Source organism: Chelonoidis abingdonii, chromosome 2 (assembly GCF_003597395.2).
Source record: "Chelonoidis abingdonii isolate Lonesome George chromosome 2, CheloAbing_2.0, whole genome shotgun sequence".
Taxonomy (NCBI): domain Eukaryota; kingdom Metazoa; phylum Chordata; order Testudines; family Testudinidae; genus Chelonoidis; species Chelonoidis abingdonii.
This window is the reverse complement of record NC_133770.1, coordinates 101,133,396-101,159,347: the sequence shown is the minus strand read 5'-3', so window position 1 is coordinate 101,159,347 and position 25,952 is coordinate 101,133,396.

Here is a 25,952-nt window from a genome sequence, read left to right as displayed (position 1 = left end):
TGGCTCCCCTCCTCCCCAGGGAGGGTCGAGCCCCTTCAGACACCTAAGGGGGCGGGGCCACTGAGCAGTGGGCCCGCCCCTCAGAGGGTCAGGAGGCGACCCGGAAGTATAAAAGCCGGCCCTCAGCCCTCAGTTGGAGCCCAGCCGTCATCGGGAGCAGACCTGCCAGAGGGTGCTCGTGACTGGGAAGCTGCTGAGGCCCCGGGCCGTTGTCCTGACTGGCCGGAGCTTCCCCGCGCCCGCTATAACGAGGAGCTGCCGGAGCCGCCCCGTCCCTGCTACTACCCTGAGGAATCCCCGGACCAGGCCTGGCCGGACTTCCCAGAGGTACTGCTGGACCTACCGCCCAGCCCTGGCTGGGAGGAGCCCATGCTACTAGACTTCCCAGGGACTGACGCCCCAGGTCAGGTAGGCCCAGAGGGGGAGATTGGAAGTAGCCTGGAGGTAGCTGACTCCAGTCAGACTGCAGGTATGCCGGAACCCATGTCAGTGTGTTGCGGCCAGGAACCCCACTGACCGTCAGCGGTGATAGCCGCTACTAGGGCCCTGGACTGGAACGCAGTGGAGTGGGTGGGCCTCCATTCCCCCTGCAACCCGTACCCGGGTGGCAGAATCCCCCTCTTCCTGGCCTAAGGAGGCCATCAAGTCTAGTGGTGACTGCTCAACCCTGATCCACAAGGGTCTGAGCTATTGTAACGGTGTGTTTGGTGCCCCGCCCGAACCAAGGGCTGGACCCCCTTTAACTATGACACTGCTCGGTCCTGCCCCAAAGGGCCCGAGCTGCCTGAACTATTGACCACTCAGCCCTGAGCCACAAGGGTCTGAGCTGTTGTAACTGTGTATTTGGTGCCCTGCCCAAACCAAGGGCTGGGCCCCCTTTAACTGTGACACTGCTCGGTCTGGTCCAAAGGGCTCGAACTGCCTGAACTGTGGACTGCTCAGCCCTGGGCCACGGGGATCTGAGCCTCTAACTTTCTACTCATTGCCCCGACCTACAGCAGACAGCCGGAGCCCCAAGCGACTGTGCAACGCCGCCCAGCCCTGAAGACAGAGCTGCCTCAGACGACGTGTACCGAGGCCGGTGTGGCTCCCCTCCTCCCCAGGGAGGGTCGATCCCCGGCCGCGCACCTTTACACTAACCCTATTTACTTTGTGTATTATGATGAACCTGGTATTTTGCCATATTTGTTGTATTTGGGAAAATTAATAAAAAATTATAGCTAAGAAAAAAGCTGGTACTAATGGTTCGTTAAGGGCCCCATTTAGGTAAAATATGAAGTTCACATTATGCCAGATGTGTGAATAACAGCCCTTTTTTTAACCTAAATAGTAGGGCTGTCAATTAATTACAGTTAACTCAACAAGCACGGGGCAGCATTATCTCCAGCAAATGTAAACAAACTTGTTTGACTGAGCAATTGGCTGAACAAGACGTAGGACTGAGTGGACTTGCAGGCTCTCAAATTTTACATTGTTTTATTTTTGAATGCAGGTTTTTGTAATTCAACTTTCATGATAGAGATTGCACTACAGCACTTGTATTAGGTGAATTGAAAAATACTATTTCTTTTGCTTTTTTACGGTGCCAATACTTGTAATAAAAATAAATATAAAATGAGCGCTGTACACTTTGTATTGTGTTGTAATTGAAATCAATATATTTGAAAATGTAGGAAACATCCAAAAATATTTAAATAAATGGTATTCTATTATTGTTTAACAGTGCAATTAATCATGGTTAATTGTTTTAATCACTTGACAGCCCTACTAAATAGGTATGATCATGTCTCTACTACCACAGGATTTTGTAAGGTTTAGCGAGTTATTTTAATTACCCGCTAGGTATTTCTTTAGACACCTCTAAAACTAGCCCAATTCCAAAGTAAGAAAAGTAGGCGTGGAACTTCCTCAATGTACTGCAATGTATACAACTCCCATAATGTAATACAAGCTCTAAGACATCTAAAGGATTGCATATATTTATATGCAAATAAATATCAGTAGTATTCCTACTCATCTTTATTATGCATACGTATAAACTAATTTTTTTGAAGTTCCTCAAGAAATTATATCAGAGTTTTTGACAGAAATTCAAGGTTATTTTTCAACACTAGAAAAGAAAAACACCAACTGCAGGATACAGTGAGATGCCTACAGAGCTAGAATCTGAGATCAGGTTTCTACATATCCCATCACAGAAATTGGCATAAAAATATAATCTCTGATTTAGAAAAACAGTTTTGTTTATATGGAGCAGGAATACCATTACCAGCCTGCCCAAAGGCAAGCAAATTTCAACGTGGTTCATAATATACTGTCCAGCCATGTCACAACTGTAATAGGAAAGTTTAATTTTAGGACCCAACACAATGGGATGAAAAAGCAAGGCAATCTTTGGTGTGGTTGGTCAGAAAACAAGAGAGTGGATATGCCATCTTCCAAACAGAAACAAGAAATAGCCTCTTCCATAAACCTGTCAACATGAAATGCATTATTTATGCAGCTCCAGAGCCCAGGCTGACAGTAATGCTTTCATATATTCCTTTGAATAAATTCAAACAACAAGGTTTAGCCCATAACAAACTGCCTGCTATGAAAAACAAACTACCTCTGAGAAAATATTGTGGTAAATGCAATCAAAACACTCAATCCCACCAAATCCCAGTGGACTGCCAATTGATCTAATAATTTGTAGACTTCCAAATAGAAGTCCTTCTAGATTTATATGGCTTGCTCTTTTAATAAGAGGACCTACTTAATGATTTCATGCTGTCTCTGCATTATAGTTCTGTATTAAATCAGGATACTGCTGAGATTTATGTGACTCTTTAAAAAGTTTATTACACTCAGGGGGATAGGAGGAGAGACTTGCTTAAATTTGAATCCCATGAGGAGAAATAATGATTGCATCAATAATCGTAGAGCAATAATTTGGCTAATGAAAGCCACAATTTGTAATTTAGAGGATATTCTCTGTTACAAACAAATTGGGGGCTAGGAGCAAATTTTGGCCATAGCTATAAAAATGTTTCAGGTCCCTTTGAGTGGGTGTATAGGCAGGCTCCAGGAAAAAATGTATACATGTTCATTTTAAGTTAATAGGGCTACTTGCATGTTTAAAGTCACACACATGTTTAGGTACTTTATAGAATTGGGGCCACAGTAATGAAAGAAAGGGGATTTCTCGGTAACTTTAATCCAATGAATAAAAATTCTATACAAGCATTCCAAGAATATTACAAAGCAGATCCTACTGGCATATGGCATAAGAAAGGGGTGTCTGCTTTTCTTCGCATGTTTTTTAGTTTTGATAGCTGAGCCACTTTTAGTAAAGTTTAGATAGGCTACACACCAGAGCTGAAATTCTGGTCCCATTGAAGCTAAATGGGAGATTTGGCATTGACTTCAATAGGGCCAGGATTTCACCCAGTTGTCCTGGATACTTCTGTAGTTAACGATTCATTTTGTGGATGATCTGTTGTTTTACCGCATATGGCCATGGAGAACAGATGTGTTCAGAAAATTCTGCAAGTTTGGATATTTCAAAGTAAAATGGGCAGGGCAAGGGGGAAAATCAGTGATGATTTGGTATGTGTGTGTATATCTGGAAGTGTTTCTATTTTTCAAACTGCTCTGTTCATGACCTTTTTGAATATGTGAAAATTTGAGTTCACAAAACACTTCTGTTTTCATGCTCTTAAGATCATTTGAGTGAAAATTAGACTTTCACTTAGTGAGAGTGCTCTTTTTTTCCCTCCAAAGCATGCACCTTCTAGTCTTATTAGTTTAAATTTTGACCTCATTTGAATTTTATTTAGGGAAATATGAGGGTGGGGTGGGTTTTTTTGTTTGTTTGTTTGTTTTGCCTGAAGCATGTGAAGAATTTTTTTTCCACATTTCAATGCAAAAAAGAGGCACTTTACAAAAAGTGAAACTTATGGGCCATGATATTTCCTGAGATTACATTGCAAATACTTTTTCATAACATTTCCATTTTGGAGCAGGGAGGGTCACTTCTGCACAACACTAATTGACACAAAACAGTATCTGAGCTAGAGCGTCGACTGATGTAAACTAGCTCCATTGACTTCAACTGGTATAGCTCCACTGATTTTCATAGAACTATGCAGATTTACACCTGCCAAGGATCCGGTTCAGGAGCCCCCAGCATTGGAAGAATCCAAGCAAGAATTGCTACTGAACTTGTGTGACATGTAGGCGTTCAATTTAAAGAACTCTAAAGTCAATGTACATCTTGACCTATGATAAACTCTTAAAACCCCCATTAAAATATCTTTATAGATGGATGATGCTACCTCTTACTTTGCTGGGTGTAATAAATGTTAGTAAAATGATTATAGACCAAAATATAATTTCCTCTTCCAAAGTATATACAACAAAATTCCATATTTTTTTGCCTGTTGATCTAAGGAGAGCTAGTAATTTTATCTATGCCAAGTATGATGGGGTCAGACTAGGTGTTACAGATACTAGGGGTACATACCAGCACAGCTGAAGTTCTGTTTTCTGTTTAGTGAAGACCAGCTAACAGTAGCATATGGAATTTCAAAGCTTCCTACTCACTGATGATTTCTTTGCAGGAATCCTCACCTAAGTGGTGAGAAAGGGGAATTCATCAATATATACCTCTGGAAATTGTCTTGATAACTATAAAGTGCTTTATTTAAAAAGCTGGGATTTTGTGTAAGTAGTAACACTTATTTCAAAACTATATAATTTTGGGTTTGTCTGTTTCTCCATTACAGTGGTAGAGGTATGGGACAGATTTAGTGTGGTACTATGCTGAAAAATGAATTAGTACAAATAATTCCTTTTTATCAACAAATCTGCCTTGTATATCTAGATTCATAGCTGCCTACTTTAAGGATACTTTTTCCCTCTGTTCTCCTCCTTTTTTATTATTGTCAGCCTTTCAGAAGTGACACAGTTCTGGGATGGTTATGTTGAATCATTTGGTGCTGCTATGTCAGCAGAATTATCTGAATTCCAGTTCAGGATCACCTGAGTAACCCCATTGTCTTCATAGCATGAGCTGTTTTTTCCTACTCATCAGCCCTGAAAGCAATGAAAGTTGCACAGTTATAACTGAGAGCAGAATCTGAGGAGCATAAAGTTAGGCATCTAATTATTTGTGGATGGGTGGAATCGGAAATTGGGGAGAAAATGGGAAGGTTGGTGGCATAATATTTCACAGGACTTGAAAAAAGTACTAAGGCCTGCCTGGCTCATTGTTTTGTGAAAGCTTAGCTCTGAAACTCCAGCATTCAAATATTTGGTTTCTTTAAATTACAATCTTTTAATGAGTTTCTATTTGCTTAAGGTATTTATATTTCCAATCTTAACCCTGTCTTAAAGTTTGTTTGAGGCAGAGACGACCAGTACCTGCCGTTAGTGGGAGGGGCACAGTGAGAGCAGTGGCTTCAGCAGATGTTACTGGGCATGCTCAGTCCAAGCCAAGTAGCAAATCAGGGGGAGGGGTGCATGACCCCCTCCCCCATCACTTCTGGTTTGAGGATAGCTCCTGATGTGAAGTGAGTAGGCTGGATAGTTTTGGTACAAGCTGAAGTTAAGGAAGAATGTTCATGTATGGAAGATTGTGGAGGTCAGACAGAGTACTGACCTGCTTCAAGAGAATTCATTAGAAAGCCAGTGAATAGTGACAGAATACCAGGCTGCTTATATATTCACTCGAGAGTCTTCACTGATGTAGTTCATTATTCACTGCTGTGACTCAGAATACAGAGAATGTACATGTGAATGCAGTTTGTGAATTGAGGCAATGCCCCAAAGCAAATTTAGTTCCTCTTCCATTTTGCCTGTGTAAATGAAACACAAAATACACCAAACATCCATACGTGTTCCATGCAAACATGTTGTGGTTTGAGAAATCAACCATTCAGAAGTCCAGGAATGCAGATTTTAAAGATGAAAGCTCAGTCTTAACCTGGGCCTCATCTATAATGCATTATGTTGCATCATAAAAGACCATACAATTTACCTTTCATGCCAAGTTATTGCATAAATCTATTTGCATTCCTTAAGTCTGCATCTAAGTCTCTTTTCCTGTCATCTTCCAGATTCTCAGCTTGTGCACCTGCTGTTTTGTATTCCTTCTCCCTTGTACTCTTCCCCCAAAGCCACCAAACAGGATTTCAGAGGATCAGATTTCTCCTTAGGGGAATCTGTCTGTCATGTAATGCTTCAGGTTCTGTCTGGAGTCAGAGACACACGGAGTTGGAGAGGTAACCACCCAGCAGAGTATATAAATCCTAGATGGCAGCTACATCCTGTGATTCCCACAATAGATGTTTTTTCCCTTTTTGTCCTCAGGCTGCAGCACATCCCTGGTCCTCCTTTTCCCAGCAAGCCACAGAGTCCAGTAATGCTCCCTTTCTCCAGAGCTATAGGGTACACAGGAATTGTATTTTACATTTTCAACAAAAAAAAAAAGGTCTTTCTTTTTAAAATGAGAATTTTAGATTTTCTTCTCTTGTCCATTTTGTTAAATTAAAAACTGAAAACTGTTTTCCAAAAAAAAAAGTTTGAAAATTATTGACTCTTTTCTGACCAGTTGCCATGGTATTCCTGTAGTACTTTCAAAGGAAAAACGTGTATGTTGGCTGTTTTCATTTTGTGGTGTATTTTTGCAGTTATTTCACTAAAACTGAGAGTTATACGATTTCATAATTAACTAACATTGCTGTGTAATTCTCATTTTCCAGGATAATTCAACATAGAAGAGATTTTCAAAAGTACAGATAGCAATGAGGTGCCTAACTGCCATTTGTGCCTTTGAAAATCTCCCCCAAGCTCTGAAATACCAATTGGAGAACATGACTATATAATTTAGGTCCAAAATGTGACACACAGTAGCTGGGGTCTTGACCTAAACTCTGTTCCCTTTCCTTTATGCCTTTAAAATATGGTCTTTTCAGAGCTGGCTGAAAATGTTCAAATGGAACAGTTTTCAGTGAGAATCAAAGAGTTCCGCAGAAACATGATGATTCTGCCCAAATTTTTGATGGAAACTTGGCCAGCTGGCCAGCTTCCCTACCAACCTGTCTGGTTTTCTGCCAGCACTCCCTCCCTCACGCAAGCCAGAATGAAATGAAACATTGCCAATCCAGAATTTCCCATGAAATGGAAATTCCCTTGTTTGGACAGCTCTAGTCACACGTTAGCCAGGCCTCCCGCTATTAACAGGGAAAGCCAACTGACTGTTTTTTCTTTCCTCTTTAAATTCTTCAAACTTTTTTTCAAACTACATGTTTGCCATCTGGAAATGATTGTTTACTGCCTTACTTTATTGCTCTTTCACCCCACACTTCTTCCTTGAAGGCATCTCTTATTTGGCAGGTAAATCCACTGAATATGATTCAGTTGCAGCCTTGCCATTATATGAGTTGCAGGTAGCTGCTGACCCACTGATTTCAGCTTTGCACCCCCGCTGACTTTACAGGGTGAAGTTGTATGGAACACAACTTAAATATTATATTTTGTGCTCAGAGCACCAAGTCATTCTCTAACATGCTCTAAAAGGGTGAATTAGAGACTAGTGGAACTAGGCGGTTACTATATTGGCAAACAAGGCAGCCATTCTGTAGTCTGCAATAGATTCCTAGACAGTTGGCAAGAGACAGCGTTGGCCAAGACACTAATATTTTTCTCTTATTCTTTCAGAAAAGCATCAAGCCTACATTGAGAAGGTTGAGAAGAAGAGATCTGCTGCAAGTTTTCAGCCAAAAGCAAAGAATAAGTCCAGGTTGTACACAACCCCAGCACCATGTTCAAGTTTAATAGATAGTCCTCAGCTGGAGGTGGTCAGGCTCTTCCTCTTAACCTTCTAAGCCCTCCTTAGATTTTTCTAACAGCATTAGGATAGCCATAAGGAAGACTGAATTTGTTAGGATGGGCCCTGTGAAAGGACCAAACATCAAACAGCATGCTCTTGTTTTATCTCTGATAGGCTTGTTCAACCTTGCAATGAAATGATTTGATGGGGTGGGAAAAACATTCAAGAGTTGTGTAGCATTTATGCATACTGTGAAAAATAATCTATTGTTTGTTGATTGTTTTCTTTTTGTGGGAGATTTGAGGTTAAGTCCAAAGCTGACTGAAAAGTTACAGGGGGATCTCATTACAAAAACTGGGTAAGTGGACAACAAAATAGCAGATGCAAAGTAATGCATACTGGAAAAAATAATCCTAACTACACATATGTAATGATGGGTTCTAAATTGGCTGTTACTACTCAAGGAAGAGATCTTAGAGTCATTGTGGATAGTTCTCTGAAAACATCCACTCAATGCAGAACAGCAGTCAAAAAGTCTAACAATGTTAGGAACTATTAGGAAAGGGATAGAAAATAAGACAGAAAATATAATCAGGTCTTCAATTCTCAAATATTATTTCCCAGAGCCCTCTCCCCATTCATGGCTCCAGGCTTTAACCCTGCGCAGGAGTAGGGGTGTATGCCAGGGCTTGGGACTGAAGTCCTGTGGCCAGGGCTGAAGCCCTGAGCCCTGGTGCCTTCCCTGGGGCTGAAGCCCCAAGCCCCAGAGCGTCCCATGGGACTGACAATATTTACCAGTGGGCTCCAGCAATCTATAAATCCATGTTGCACCCGCACCTTGAATACTTGTCTAGTTCTGGTTGCACTATCTTGAAAAGGATATAGTGGAACTGGAAAAGGTTCCATGAAGAGCAACAAAGATGACCAAAGGTATGGAACTGCTTCTATCCGAGGAGAGATCAAAAAGACTGGAACTTTCAGTTAGAAAAGAGAGGACTGAGGGAGGATATGATAGTGGTATATAAAATTATGAATGGTGTGGAAAAAGTGGATAAAGAAATGTTATTTATCCTTTCCCACAATACAAAAATGAGGGTCAGCCGATGAAGTTAATAGGCAACTGGTTTGACACAAGCAAAAGTAAATACCTGTTCTCACAATGCACAATTAGCCTGTGGAACTCATTGCCATGAGACACTGTGATAGCTGAAAGTACAATTGGGTTCAGGAAAGAACTAAATACATTCAAGGAGGATAGGTCCATCAATGACTATTAGCCAAGATGGTCAGGGATGCAACCCCATACTTGGGACACTCCTAAACCTTTGACTACCAGAGCCAGGAAGAGAAGACGTGGGGGATCTCTCCAAAATTACCCTTTTCTGTACACTCCCTCTGAAGCTCTGGTACTGGCTCCTTTCTGAGACAGGATACTGGACTAGATGGATATTGGTCTCACCCAGTATGGCCATTCTTATGAGGAAAGAAAATCCATTTCAATTAGTTGTGTCTCTAGTTAAGCATGCACTTAACTGTTTTGCTGGATTAGGGCTGGAATGTGCAACCCTTTTGCAGGATCGACCCTTCAAAAAAGAAATGCCAAAGATTGGAGAATCCACTCATTTGTTCTCCCTTTTAAACACACTAGCTTGTAGTCATAAGCAAGGAAAGATTAAATATATCTTGGCAAACAAACTTGTATTAAGTGCACTGGCTAGAAATGTTTATACTGTCTTCCTGAAAAATATATGGAATATATTAATAGTAAAGCTCAGTTTGTATAGTGTGAAACATGGGCTGTGTGTATGCATGTATGACGTTGCAGTGAGAGGCTGATATCTAGTGCAGGAAGTTAGGGCTGTCCTCCCTTATTCATTTTTTTTATATATATCTGACATTTGGCACAATCTGATGCATTTCAAAATCAAACAATTGCTTTAATGAACTTTGGAGTGAAGTCCTTTCTGACAGGGATGATTCAACAGCATCCAAAGAGAGGGTGAATTCCCAAAGGCTAGGAAACTACCTATCCCTACATTTCAGATTGTTAGAAAGGGGCTCATAGTATTTCCTGGGAATCCCCTTCAGCACATCCCTGCTCAAGCTACCTTACAAACAAGAATGTAAGCTCCTTGGTACAGGGCCACTGACTCCTCTTTGTTCTGTGTAGCACAGTACAGAGTGTCTGGGCTCAACTAGTAATGATTGAAAATTAAGCATTACAACAGCTCTGTTGAGTATGTGAATGATGTCCTAGGAAAACATAACTTATGTTCAGCAGCACACAGGGACAGTACACAATAACTCGGGACAGGAAATGATAAAAACCTCATTGAACTGAACCTGAAGGACATGTTTTGGGAAGCAGACTATAATATCCCCAATTGGAATTTGGTCAGAGCATGGGACCTAATGCCTCTACTGTTATGAAAATGGTTATGATTTCTTTAGGAATCACATATGGCCAGGCCCTTGGTTTTCGTCTCAGTTGAAGACCTCTCAGCTGACTCAGTGCAACCCTTTTAAATAAGATATGTTTTTCTTTGCAATGGCTGGTGATAAGCTCCAAAATGAAATTTAGTGCATGATCAGCATTTCCCTCCTGCTTTTTGGTCTCATTGTATGTTTCTACAGGGGAAGCCCTGACAGAATGATTTAATATTTGTAATGTGAAGGAAATGGGTGTAACCTTACAGCTGTATATTTTTAATAGGTTTGGATTTAAAGAAAGTAGTTTTATTTGGAGAAGAGTACAAAAATAATTGGTGTTTGGCTGCCGATAAACACAGACTACGGTAACTTAAAATTCTTACAGTGCAAGGCAACCCAATGTAAACAAATGGAAATAAAGAATGTAAGTAGCTCAAATTCATTCTTTCCAATGTGGGGCCAATAACTGTGGGTTTCTTAACCAAAGAGAAATCAGCTAAACAATGAAGGTGCATTTAATCGGTTTATATCACTCCACTTTACATGTTCCTAGGTCTTCAGTCCCACACAAATATTAATCCACAGAGACATATGAAGGTGTATATGGCACAGACTAACTAGTGGTAAGAGCACTTCACCATTTCATATCAGATACTTATTGCTGCCAGGTTGTGAGTCAAACATCATTTTTAGTAGTCAAAGTGAGATGATTTAATTTTAAAATGTGCTGTGTGGCAAATGGAGCTTAAATAAAAAATGCTATAAAATGACTGCTGCCAAAAAATCAAAACCACTAATTGGTAAATAGTTAAGTCCCAAAGCAGGGTTTTATTAGTTCTTGATGAGTTTAGAAGCTCTGTGGGGGTAAAAGCATGGGGTAAAAGCATGGCAATATTAATTGTATTACATTTACAAGAATGTAAATAGCAGGTGAAAAAAGTACAGAACATGAGGTTTGGACTGGGGGCATAATCTAGTTTCTAGCTGGTAGCCAGATCCTTCAAAGAGTTGAGTGACTCACAAGAGGTACTAAACCTCCTTAACTCCCCTTTGATTGCAATGAATTCTAAGGGGAGTTAAGTGCTTCTCAGATTTAGGCCCAAAATGAGGCTAATTGGGAGGCACAATGTACACGCTCTTTTATACTGTGAAGCATTTCTTTCTTCTAATGTAGATTTCATTGATTTTTCTAGAAACAGGAAAGGGGCTACAGCAATGTGTAAAAAGGCCTTCAACTCTCATTAAAGTCATTGAGAGTTGGATCAGGGCCCAACTACACTTATAATTTATGCACAGCTGGATATAAATGAAGCATGTAGGATGGGATAAGGAATGGGCTCTGTGGGCTTCATCTAGATAAGGGGTCGGCAACCTCTGGCACATGGCTCGCTAGGGTAAGCACCCTGGTGGACCGGGCCAGTTTGTTTACCTGCTGCGTTGGCAGGTTCGGCCGATCGCAGTTCCCATGGGCTGTGGTTCACCTTCGCAGGCCAATGGGGGTGGCAGGAAGCGACACGGGATGACAGATGTGCTGGCTGCGGCCTCCTGCCACCCCCATTGGCCTGGAGCAGTGAACCGTGACCCGTGGGAGTCGCGATAAGCCGAACCTGCTGACGCGGCAGGTAAACAAACTGGCCTGGCCCACCAGGGTACTTACCCTGGTGAGTTCCGTGCCAGAGATTGCCGACCCCGATCTAGATTATAGAACACCTAATTCTGCAAAGTGTTTTTAGTAGCAAGTGTGGGAGGGGATGAATTTTTTCATTGATTAATCACAAATTTTACTAACACTGTGATTATCTGATGATCTTGGAAAAACAACCCAATATGGAAGAAAAAATGTTGCACTTACTTAGTGGCCAACTGTCCTGGAAATATTGTAGATTAGCCTTTCTGACTGTGTTTCTTTATTCCTACTGCTGATCCAAACCGAAACCGAAAATATAAACCAGATGCATACAAATTAGTTTGTGATGCATTCAAAGGATGAGTAAAGATTTCACTGCACTTCCGGTTGATACCTGAGCATAATTGTATTAGCATCAAGTTGTGACTCTGTTTGGTCAAGACATCTCAGTGCAGAATACTTGCCCTGTAGAATAAATAACAAAAAGTGATGACTCTATATGAGCATGTTCCATGTCTCTGTCACAAACGATTTCTCTCTTTACAGACCATTTAATATTCTGGTTGGAACTGCTATGTGGGAAAAACCTAGTTGTCTGGACTAAAGCCTTGTCTCTAACCCAAGAGATTTAAATCCAAACTGCAGTAGTATTATTAGCCGAGAATGCCAAATGGCTCGAGGGAAATGAGGTCAGCATGGATCAAAAGGGGTAAAAGTATAATATTTTGGGCCAGTTGGTGTGTCACCTAGCGAAACTAAGGGCAACAATTCCATAACACAGTTCTGAGTGGTGGTGTAAACTGAAGGCTTCTTATAGCCAGAATTAATATAAGGCTTCAGTCTGAAAGGGTTCAATAAAAGGTCATGCTTCTTGCAGCTCAGAATCAGTTGTAGGATCTTAGTTAGCAAGTGAACTCATCAAGCTTTCAGTAGGCTTTTGTCTACATTTTTCTCTTGCAAGGGTGTTTCTAGATCATACCTACAAATGAAGTAATTTTTGCCATTACCTACCTGTGCCTGGCTTTTCTAAACAATTTGCTATATGCCTTTTAATATGCAAAGCAGACCTCCAAAATGTGCCTTGGCCATAGAATTGAGCATGGCTGTGATAAAATTGTGGGTTACTAAAATAGATTAGCCTAAATTTACTAAGTGCTGAGTGATTTTTGGGAGCCTGACTCAAAACACCTTATCAAAGTCTGATTTTCAACAAGTCCTGAGCACCCTCTAAAAATCAAGCCCCTTGAAAGTGGGCACCCAAAAGCACGGGTCACGTTTTTGAAAATTTAAGTCACCATGTTTAAAAAATATATATTTAATCACATATTTACGTGCAACACAAAGCAAAAAGCTGGCCCCTGCCCCAAAGACCTTGCCTTGGTATTCCAGTAAAATAACTAATAATGATGACTCTGCAGTCACTGTTAGAAAGCATGCACACAACCTGCTGGAACACTGCTTCCTTTCAAAATTAAGTTGGATTTAATTGATCTGTGTGATCCATCAGGTAAAATTCCCGTTTGCTGGGCTTGTTCCTGTGATCCTCCCTCAGTTCTGCAGCACATCCACATGGACATCGAAGGAGTGTCTTAGTTCAGGATTTGACCCCATAAATGTTAGTAATATTTCTCTCATAGACGAAGGGAGTTAACATACAAAACGGGATGCCTTTCAAATTTGGTGTTGGTCGTTGCATTTCAAATATGAGACTTGTCTGATCCTTCATACTTAGTTTTAATTCTGGTAGACAGAATGCTAGTTCTGTAATTACATTGCTCACTTTGTTGGCCCTAAAAGTCAAGCTCTGTCACATTCTACAGATGTAGCTGTTGCATTGAAAGTCAGCAAGCTGCTGCTGGTCTGATCTCCACCATCATTGGTTCTTTGCTGGGAAATCAGCTCCATGGGGTTTTGTACCCTTGGGACACTATTAAATATCACATTGTGTCTCCTCAATGCTGACATAACTGAGCAGCATACCAAGGTACAGGAAGGAGAGATGTTAGTCTGTCAGGAAAAAGTATGTTCTTCATATGGGAAAGGCGCCTTTGGACCTTGTAAGATATGAAAGCATTGATGAAGAGTATCTGCAGACTCTGTAAGGTGCACAGCAGAGACCTTGGCTCTGCTCCCACGGGCAGGTATGGAGATGTTCCAGTGTCCTAGAGCTGCGCTCCCTCTGTCACACCTTGGTAGGTGTGCAAAACAGATGCTGTGGATGCGTGTGCAGGAGAGGTACTAAACTCCTTAAAATTCAGTCAGGTAAAGTGAGAGCTTTACAAACCATTGCTTTACCTTTTCCGGTCATCTTGGAACACATGAAAGGACTGAGTAAGGGCTTGTTTGGTCTCTGATTGTGTATCTAAGGCTGTAGAGAATATGGTATGACTTTGTATTGTATTTGGAAGAAAGTTTGACACTATGTAACTAAAGACTTTGTTGTAATACAGTGGCAACTAATCTCTGGCACTTGAGGCTCTAAATTGTGGCCTTCAAGGGCAACTGCTTTAAAGAAAGATAGATGTATCTGATTATGCCCCAGCTGCAGTGATGGTAGAAAGTTCCCCTTTTTCTCCCCCAAAGTCTTTTTTTTTTTTTTTAAGGACTTCAAAAAGGTGATGGTTGAATAATACATCTCATTATTTATCCACAAATTAGGCTTAATTTTTGACATATCAACTTTGGTTTATTGATTTCTGCTCCTCTTGTTCACCAGTCATAATCGTAACGCAATCCTTGAGTGGTGTCAGCTGACCCTTTCTGTTTAAATTATTCAGTCTTTCTGTCTCCTTCTTGTATCTTTTCTTAAACAGTGTTATATAATAGATGCTTGTGACAATTGCTCACTTTTTGCCAATTAGGCTAACAATTAAAGTAGACCTACTAGGCCCCAATTATTACAACAGCGCATATATTATCCAAATTTGCTTTTATTGTTGCAACCCCAGTGAGTTCAGTGGAGTTGCATTAGGGTAACTAAGGGAAGGTTTTGGTCCCCATTCTCTACTCCAATCCTCTAAAAATCCTCAATACAGTTAAATTCACATTACAAATACAGCCCCAAATCTCACATTTCTATTCTACAGCTAACATTTTATTTATCTATTGCCATTGCTTATTCCTTTAAAACTTCAGTGTTCCTGGACAGGAAACCACATGTCTGCCAGGCCTGTAGCTTTTCTGATTTGTGTATGAATCACTGGAGAGACTAAGCAGTTTGATGGAGGAGGAGTGACAAAGTCAGACCGTATGGTCTCAGTGTGGGGTGTGTCTGTCTGCACATAAGAAAAATACTATGGGATTTTTTTGTTCAGATGTTTCAGTCAGGGGTACTATTAGCGTTTAGACACTTCGTTTAGACACTTTGTAATCATGGAAAGGAAGTTAAAATAAGTCTGAGTTTTAAGGTTGGCAACTAGCATGTGGCTATCCCTGGGACAGCAGGTGGCCTACACTTTCTTCTGAAGCTCAGTGAGATTACTTCATGCACTTAACCTGGGTGCCATTAAAGAATATGCTCTGGTTGCACTGGGCCAGATTCTTGTTAATACTTTGGTCCTGTTTACATCACTCTTCAATGTAAAGAACCCTCGGTATAAATGAGAATCTGGCCCTCTGTCATACCCACTTCTGTTATTTAATTTCTTTACAATTTTTAAAATGAATATAGTCCACATGAAGTGCAGTCAGTGCTTGTGAGTTTCTGCAAGCACTGAGTATACCCAGTCTGTTGAATGAGAGTGATTCAAGCTGTGATTTCAGAATATGCATATATATTAAAGATTAGTGGACAAATTCACCAATGACTTGCACTTTGTAAAACCACTGAAGTCAGCTGATTTTAAACAGGGTGTAAATGAGCACTGATTTTTATTTTTATTTTATTTTATTTTGATCTAGGAATCAATGGGAAGGGTCTTCTAAATTACAGTATAACTTCTACAGCAGAAAGTCCCAAGCTGTGGCCCAGAGATCTGATAGTTCACATGGTTTGGTTCCTTCTTGTTTCTAATCACTAGATTACAATGGCAGATACTGGGAAAATATTTAATCTATTTTAATGTTAATTTTCCATGTAAACTTTTGTCATAGTTGCTACATGAATGTTATGTAACCATGAATTAGAGGGCTGTGGAGGGATGGGAGAGAATATTGTCAGTGCAGTTGTGAATGGTAGGAAGGTATTAAGTATCTATTAAGATGTCTACTTTAAGAAAAGTGGGAAATCCTCTGTTGCAGAGAAACCAAGCCAAGCAATGCTTTAGCTGGTCTGGAGGCACTGACAGCCCATAAAAAGTCTGCAAGAGCAGAGGGAAAATTCTCCTCATGCTGTGCTGGGCCACCTTCACTGGCTCTACAGAGACTTCCCTATGCAAGTCCTAGAACAGTAGTGGGCAAATCAGGGGCAGGAGGAGATAGGGATATAGCATATGTCACTATGGCCTGTTCTATTAATATTGATCTCAGAGGCCTAAAGAGTTAAAGGTGTTTAACCTCTGTTCAACATTAAACAGTGATAGATGGACAGGGGGATATTTTCTAGAGAGACCATGGATTGACTTGGTTAATTGGCGAACACCCAGTTCATACAAGCAGAAAGTTTATTGATTAAACACACCCAAAGAACAAGGAGTTAAAAATAAATACTTATATTGAAACTGTAGCTGAATAATCACAAAAACAGATTTAGTCAGATGCTATCAAAGTTACTCTTCAATTGGAATCAAAATATCAGAGTCTTTAATTTTCATTAATAACCTTTCTTTGATTAAAAGGAAATGGTTAATTTTACTCTCAGCACTGATGTGCCCAAGGCATTCACTTATCCTGTTTTTAACAAAGGTGGGGGAGAGGGAGAGGACAGAAGGTAGAGGAGAGAGAGGATAGAAAAAATGAGTGAAACACGGGTTTTGCTGAGGTTTTGGAATACTGGACTGCTGGTTAGTTACAAGTGGATGCTTTGGCCAACAAGTCCACCATGACACCTGCTTAGACCCTGGTTCGTGTTCTGGTCAGAAACATCTATTTGGATCCTTTCTCCTTAGGCAAGGCAGGCTTGGATGAATGCAGTACAGTTGATTTCAGGATTCAGTGAATAGCTGTGGGAATAAGAGATAGGATAGGAGGAAAAAGGAAGGGGAACACAACAAGGGAAGGGAAAACTGTACAGGATCTTGTATGTCTCTGCGATGCAAACAATTAGGGTATGTCTACACTAAGGGATTATTCCAATTTTACAGAAATCGTTTTTTTAAAACAGATTGTATAAAGTTGAGTGCATGTGGCCACACTACGCACATTAATTCGGCAGTGTGTGTCCATGTACCGAGGCTAGTGTCGATTTCCAGAGCGTTGCACTGTGGGTAGCTATCTCATAGTTCCCGCAGTCTCCCCTGTCCATTGGAATTCTGGGTTGAGATCATGTTGTGCCCTTTTTCCCTGGATTGCCCTGGCAGACACCATAGCATGGCAACCATCAAGCCCGTTTAGGCTTTTTTCACTGTCACCATATGTGTACTGCATGCTGCTAACAGATGCGGTACTGCAGTGCTACACAGCAGCATTCATTTGCCTTTGCAAAGTAGCAGAAACGGTTACCAGCCCTATTGCATCGTCTGCTGCTGTCATGGGTGCTCCTGGCTGGCTTCACTGAGGTCAGCCCAGGGACGTATGGACAAAAATGGGAATGACTTCCCAGGTCATTCCCTTCTTTATGTTTTGTCTAAAAATAGAATCAGAATGATCAGTCCTGCCTAGAATATGGGGCAAGGCTCTTACTACTAGAGAACCTCAAGAGAACACAGCCGCTCTGGGTCAGAGTCCCAGGCAGAATCCCACCTCAGAACATATGAGGGCTGCATAAAAAAATGAATGAAGCCAAAAAAAATGACCATCATAGGGGTGCTCACGCTGCAACAACCCTTCACCCTTGCCGTTTACTTCCCTCCTTCCCACACCCTCCCTGGGCTACCGTGGCAGTTATCCCTCATTTTAGTGTTATGAAGTAATATAAGAATGCAGGAATAAGAAACAATAGACTTTTTAAGTGAGATAAAAAATGTATGCGGGCGAGGTCAGCCTCCAGCTGCTTATGATAGTCCCAGGCAGAGACATAATAAAGAAGGGTGGGGAAAGGGAGGAGCGGTCAGTCTTCCTCTGGCTGATGAATAGTCAAGGCAGAGACATTAAAGGGGGCTCGGGGGGGAGGAGCACAGCCTCCCGACTAGCTATGGAATAGTCAGGCAGGACAGCTTAAGGGGTGGAGGGAGAGGAGCTCAAGCCTCCGCAGCGCTAATGATGAGGACGGTTACCAGCCCTATGTACCGTCTCTCTGCTGTTGTGCTCCAGGATCTGAATCTCCCAGGAGACAAAGCTTAAAGAAGGGAATGACTGGGAGTCATTTCCCATTTTTGCCCAGTCGCCCCCGACAAGCCGACCTCCCCCGCCTGCACCGAGGCCCAGCGTGGCCTGTACGTAGAGCACTCACGGTGGGCTGATGATGAGGATGGCTATCTATCGTTATTGTTCCACTGGTTTTCTCTGCCATCGCGGAGGGGAGGGAGGTTGCTGAATTAGTGCTGCAGCACCCCATCTGCCAGCCAGCCATCCAGTAGATATTTGATATCTTACGGTGACATTGAAAAAGGTGAGAAAGAACGATTTTTTTTCCTTTTCTTTTAACGGGAGGGGGAGGGATAAATTCTGACGAGATAGATACCCTGAACTACTGGCAACAATGTTTTTTGATCCTACAAGCATTGGGAGCCTCACGCCAAGAATGCAACATGCTTTTCGCGAGACTACAGGAACTGTGGCATAGCTCGACTCGTCAGTTCCCCCCCCCCCGTGAGAAGGAGACCCACTCCCTCCATGACATGAGCGTCCATTCCATTGATTCTTTGGCTTTCCATTACGCTGTCACGCAGCACTGTGTTGAGTCCCTGCTGTGGCCTCTGTCTATCATAGCTGGAGATTTTTTTTCAAAGCTTTGGCATTTCGTCTTCTGGAAACAGAGCTCTGTTCGAACAGATTGTCTCCCCATACAGCGATCAGATCCAGTATCCCCATACAGTCCATGCTGGGAGCTCTTTTTGGATTTGGGACTGCAATGGGCCGACCCCATGGGCCCGCTGATCAGCAGCGCTCCACACTCGGCAAACAGGAAATGAAATTCAAAAGTTCACTGGGCTTTTCCTGTCTACCTGGCCAGTGCATCTGAGTCCAGATTGCTGTCCAGAGCGATCACAATGGTGCACTGTGGACTAGCTCCCGGAGGCCAATACCATCGAATTGTGTCCACACTAACCCTAATTCGAAATGGCAATACCGATATGAGCGCTACTCCCCTGATCGGGGAGGATACAGATATCGATATTTTGAGTCCTTTGTATCGAAATAAAAGGCTTCATTGTGTGGATGGGTGCAGGGTTAATTCGGTTTAAGGCTGCTAAATTCGGTATAAACACATAATGTAGACCAGGCCTTAGATAGCCCCCCTGATGGATGGATGGCATGATAATGTGATGACTTTCAGCACTGGCAGGTGAAAATGAAGTTCTTTAAACAAGAGAAAGGCCAGCCAGCCTTCCTCTCAGGAAGAAAGTCTCTTTGCCATGTCTGCTCCTGCTGCCTCAAGATCAAGGAAGCTGAGATGAGTTGCAAAGCTGGCAGGTGAGGGGATGAGCTGGGGAGAGGTTAATTCTCCTTTTTTTTCCCTCTCAAAGTGTCTTTTTAAGAAACCCCCAAAAGGAGTAAAAGTGTTTAGCATATTTTATCCTTATTATTTTGCCCACCAATTAAATCCATTTCCATTAAGGGCCAAACTTGGCAGGGGTAAATTTGTTTCCACATTTTCTTGTTTACGAAGTCTAACCCTCACCATAGTCTTTGACTTATATCAGAAGGCCATTTTTGTTTGGACTAATTCCATTTTTCTTTCTGGTTTCTTACACCTGTTCATAACATTCATTTATTTAAAATAACGTGACCTATATTCCATGTTAATTCTCAGTCAGGCAAAAAGTCAAAAGTTATTGTGACATCTTATGAACTTTCACATACTTTTCACTGTTACTTAGGGTAAATTCTTAGGTCCTAAAATCACAATGGCTTATTCTGCCAAGGCATAGGCAACACTGGGGAGGCTGCTATAACTTCAGTTGTTAGATGGGCCCCCAGCCCACGGTGGGGGGGAACAATTGTCTAAGTAGCAAGGAGATTACTTCAAGTTGTCCTTGCTCTCCCTCTCCCACTCCTTGTTTTGGAGGTGCAGCACAGAATCTGACCCAGAGTCTATGATAGTCGTCTGTTACGTGTACAAAGTAAATGTGCTGACACACAACACTACAGATTAAAAGTCATATCCCCAGCTGGTCTGATTCCATTTGGCACCTCTGACAGATCTTCACCAATACACATGGCAGATCTGACTCTAGGGCCACATCACCAGCTTAACATGAAGTCAATGTGAATACATAGGTGATGGCTGCCAGCACCAGGAATTGAACCAGGGACTTATGGAGGGGAAAACATTAGTCTCTACAGTCTGAGCTAAAGAGTTGGGCTCTCTAGTGGGGGCTGTAACAGACTTGCATTCTCTGCGGATCAGGCACAGTGGGGGACATGTAACACACCAGTGAGTAACATAGGTATGTTGTTAAAAGCAGAACTGGTCACACTATGTAGCCATCATGGAGAAGGCAATTGTAGTTTTGAACTATTATTTTTGTCAAAATAACCTATAGTCCATGAGTGTTCTTCATTTGCATAGCAATCGCTGTGCATTGCACGGTACAAAGATACCCTGTTAATATAATTAACACCATCATTGGAGCATTTTGCTTATGCAGGGGCAGGCATCATACTGGGACAAGAGGACTAATTGGTTCTTCTCTTGAAGAGAATTCCCTTTGATCTGAGCTAGAAATACCAAACCTAACACTGCTGACCTAAATTTTAAATTTTCATTCCTGAAGCATTTGAGTCCTGTGCAATTCTACTGCAATTTTATTGCAAGCTCAATACTACTATATCTTTTTCTTACATTACACCTTACATTAAAAACAACTGTTAACAACGTATTTATTTTCTACAGGCATTGGTATTGTTTTAATGTACCAAAAGGTGGAGGTTGCAAACTGAGAGAATATAAGTGATGGTCGCTCCATCAATCACATTTATGCTTATCCAAAAAATACAATTACATGTATATTTAAAATGTTATATTTGCAATTTGGCATCTGGCCTTTAATGGGCCATTTAATTACATAAAAAACGTAAGAACCACTATACTAGCTCAGACTAATGGTCCACCTAGCCCAGTATCCTGTCTTCTAATGGTGGCCACAGCCAGAGGCTTCAGAGGGAATAAGCAGAACAGGCAATCATTGAGTGATCCATCCCTTCTCATCCACTCCCAGCTTCTGGGAATCAGAGGCTAGGGACACTCAGAGCAAGTGGTTGCATCCCTGCCCATCTTGCCTAATAGTCGTGGATTGACCTATCCTCTATGAACTTATCTAATTCTTTTTTGAACCCTGTTATAGTTTTTGGCCTTCATAACATTCCTTGACAATGAGTTCCATAGATTGTGTGCTGTGTTAAGAAGTACTTTCTTATGTATGGTTTAAACCTGCTACCTATTAATTTTATTGAGTGGCCCCTGGTTTTTGTGTTATGTAATTAGAAGTCTGAAGAGGTCGAAGGTCTTTAGGTGAAAGGACATATATATACATGTTAAAATGGTGTATGTTTGATTATAACTTTTTCCCCTGGATGCCTTTGTAATTCAGTTGTTGTTTTAGGCCCTAATCCAGCAAAGGCTTACACACGTGTTTAACTTCACCCGTTGTGAGTGGTCCCATTGAAGTCTAAAAAAATATTAATTGGAAAATTTTCAACCAGCTTTAATTGTATTTTAAACTTTAAAAAAATAAATGGCATTTCTTTTCTTTAAAGTTTGAAAGCAGATGCATTAAAATCAGCGACCCTCTCCATGGCAGTAAGCTGTATCCAAATTTGAATAAAATTAATTTTTTTTTCTAATTTGTGAGGAAAAAGATGTTAAAAATAACAACTCATGCTATTATCTTCATATGAGTTGAATTATTATAAATACAGACATTTACATAATGGTTGGTATAGCGTCATTATTTGCCTGCTTTCAGATATCAGGGAACAAGAATGCCATTTGTTCATTGAAGAACCTGACCCTTGCCACAAAAAATACCTTGTTTTGCCACAGATGAAACAGCCACCTTTTATTCAGTGCTACTTCCACGTATAAGATAAAAGTCTTTTTAGACGTCATCTTTCCTCTCCTGCTCCCACTTCCCACAGGGAATAGCAACCCTTCAATTGCCTTCTTTCTGCGTCTTAGTGCTTTGCATAAATCAAAGGCAATGACAGGGTCCAATGACATTGGTATTTCTTTCTAGTTATTTATTACAGGTATTCAGTCCTCCCTTTCCCTGTACATGTGTGCGTGTGCACATACACACATGTGTTTGGCATCACAGGCACCAACTTTCCAAAGTACGGGTGGGTGCTCGACCTCTGGCTCTGCCCCAGGCCTCCCCCATCACCCCCAGTCTCCTCCAGCCACGGAGCACCCACAGAGTTGGTGCCTATGTTTGGCCTTATTTTTTCACTGGGCCTCTACCTGGTCTCCACTTGTGCTTATGCAATTTCTGCACTTCTACCTACACATGTGATAGTCTGTATTAACCTCATACCCCAGGGTGGTGCACAAAATGTGCAAACAATCACAGTTAGAGGTTGTCTTTTGAAAATCAGCCTGTTTGAGCCCTAGACCTTAGAGAACCTGGAATCAACACACTGAAGTCCCACTTCTTCCAGTCAAGATAACGGAAGTTGTACATAGACCTTCAGATTCCTGGCCACAACTACACTCCAGTTTGTATTATGATTAGACTCACAAGAACAATGCAACTGATTTGTGTAAGTATTTAATACAATCTAGAGTATGTAGAGTGCAGTCTTTCTGTATAGCTCTTGCTATGTTATTGATGATTGATATACCTTTAGCAGAAACTCTCTCCAAAAACCACATGTAGCATCTGAGCATAGCTCTCCTGGGTAAATAAATTTAAAAAGAAGGTGGATGGAGAAACAGCTCCCACTTGTACTGTGGTCTTCCTTAGGAACACATTGCTCTTTGCTATTAGTCTCACACATGCCAGGCATTAAATAATTGTTATTCATTGCAACCCATAGGTATCATACCCATTGCAGTGCACCAGAAAGATGTAAGAATGGGAAATATTTCTGTCAGCAAAACAGGAAACTATTACCTCTAATGACTATTAGAATCCACGGGGCTGAACTGCTGAAGCTGGTTACTCCTTGTAATGGGCAGATTTTAAAAGGAATTCAGGTTTGATGTCTGACAAGAATGGTTATCTGAATGTCTGGAGGCGTCTCATTCCACCTCCAGGTGGCTTTTGCATCCATTCCCCCAAAACAGACTTAGTTCCTTTCCGTGTAAGGTCAGGCTTAAGGATGCCTGGGATGCTGGGCAGCTTTCACCCCATCTGTTTTCCATGATGATGCACTGGTTCACGCTATTCTTCTCTTTCAGCATTCTTAAAGTTATTATTCCATACTACTTTAATTCCCAAGTCAAGGCTTGATAAAACTAGCTGCAATGGTTGTTAGAGGTACCACATTTGTTTTGCCGGTGGACCTCCTCCTATCCGTGCTGGCACTCCCGTGCTACACTGCTGTTTTTAGCACTCTAACTCAAGCAGAGCTAGTACATGTCTGTCTACCTGTTCTGGGAAGCCCTAGCTGCGGTGTAAACAATACTAAGTGAGGATACGTGAGAGTAGCAGAAAGCAGTACTTGCCCTACTAGCTATTGTGGGTTTTTATTAAGGAGAAAACTTCCTTAGATACTTTGAGTGATTTTTCTGTATGAACGTACAGATGAGGAACAGATCTGTATTGGGCAGTGTCTTTACTAGATACTTCAGACCTGATTTTGCTCTCTGTTTATCCTGTTGTAAATCTTCTGTAACAACTCTGAAGTCACAGAAGTTATGCTGGACTTATGCCAGACTTCAGAAAATTACAACAATTAATGTCATTAACCACCCACTTAGCTACTTTAGTCCTAAATTCAGCACTGGGCAAATGCATCCCTATTACTCCAAACGTATGTTAATAATGTCTAAGTTAAATAGCAGTCATTACAATTCACTGTCATTAAGTTAAACTGGTTCCTTTTAGGAAACACGCTCATAAAGCGGCCACCCCTACTAAGCTGAGTTTATCCTGTCTTCTTGCAGTGTACATACTGTTATACTCCTGTCAGAGAGATTCTGTCACATCAGTTGCTCATGCACTAACTGGAAATAGCAAGTAAGCAACCTAAATATTTAGAACCATTACCCTTGATTTTCCATCAGTGGGAGATCTGTACATGGATCAAAGGCAGTATGTGATAATGTGTACATGTGGTTTGTTAGAGGAAATACAGGCATGTAAACAGAAGTGTGACTCTCCAAACCCTTCCAAGATTAGGAGAAGGCAAAGAATTGGTGGTGCTACTCTTGACTGACATTGAGGAGGGAGCATGTACCACCCTTCAGGAGACGTATTTCCAGTTGTTTCTGCTCATCCGGTTTAGCAACTGTTTTGTTCTTCCACATTTTACCTGGAGGGAAGGGAGTGTTCAGAATTTAGTTCACTTCTTGGAACTGCCTTCCACTCTCAACAATGCTCTTTCACTGAGGGATATATTGATTAAAGTTTCAGTAAGTATTCCTAAAGAGTAATAAAAATGTTGATAAGCCTTCAAGCAAAGTTCACGTGCTACAAAACTGTGTGATTTCATAAGAGGGAAAAAAAGTCTAATGTTTTTGCCAACACTTTGGTAGCAGTTCTACAGGACTTCATGCTTGACAGCCACAAAAGTGAAGATGTGTTCCTGTAGTAATGCTTGTCACAGCACCTAAGCCCCAACTAGAAAGGTGTCATGGGGCAAGTACACCCCATCCCCTCTTGGGGTGACGTGTGGTAATTACTTCCTTGTGGTCACATCCTTACAACCAGACTTTGTCTTGGGGTGATGGGGACTAATCGAAAAAGTCAATATGGCCACTCTCCTCTCAAGGATGTATGGCCCGATGGCCAGGTCAGTTATAGTGTGCAGATCATCATGGCCTAGCAGCCAGAATCAATATCACAGCCTCCAGACATAGAGCAGTGCAATCTAGCGGCCAGTACCTAGAGGGCCACCACCAGGTGGGGGTGGCAGCCTGGGTAGAGGGGCCCGGGCCCACCTGACTCCACTGGGCCCCAACCCAGGGCCCTAACAGTGGCGGAGTGGTCCATCACTGGGTCAGTGGGGAATCCCACCGAAATACACTGACCTCAGTCAGGTGGGAGATACCACTCACTCACTGTCCCTGGGTCACTTCCTACCATGTTTCCCAAAGCCACAGTCCATGGGGTATCAGGGTCTCCAGGCTTCTCAGCATGGATAATTCCCTTTGACTCTGCTGGCCACAGACCTCCAGTCTGACTTTCAGGATCTCCAGCTCCTGCAGGCAATGACTGTGACGGCTCTTCAGCTGGAGCCTCTGTTCAAGGTCCTTCCCCACCAGTAACCAGCCCTGAATGAGCTGAGCTTCTTCCTTTTATACCTAATCTCCAGCTGGAGCATGCCTAGCAGGGCCATGGGTGTGGCCTCTTCGGGCCAAAGAGTAGCATTAACCCTCGCAGTACCAGTGTGGGGCAAGGGCACCCCATCACAGAAGGTAATATGATTTTCTCTAAAAAAACAGTGCCCATTCATATGCACAGTTCCATCTGCAGATAGAGCAATAAAGGGAAGATGGCAGAAAGTATTGTCTACTCTTCTTCCGTCATGAGCTAGAATGACCAAACATAATGCTCCTGATTTGCCCATAATAATGTTCTAAGTGTGCAGAACAACCATTTTGTGCTGTGATTGCTTCAGAGTTCTTATGCTAAGCAGAGTCCTGTGGTATCAATACTTGTAGAAGATTTCAAGAAACACCTGAGTGTTATAGGATATAGGTAATTCAGTAAATGGCAT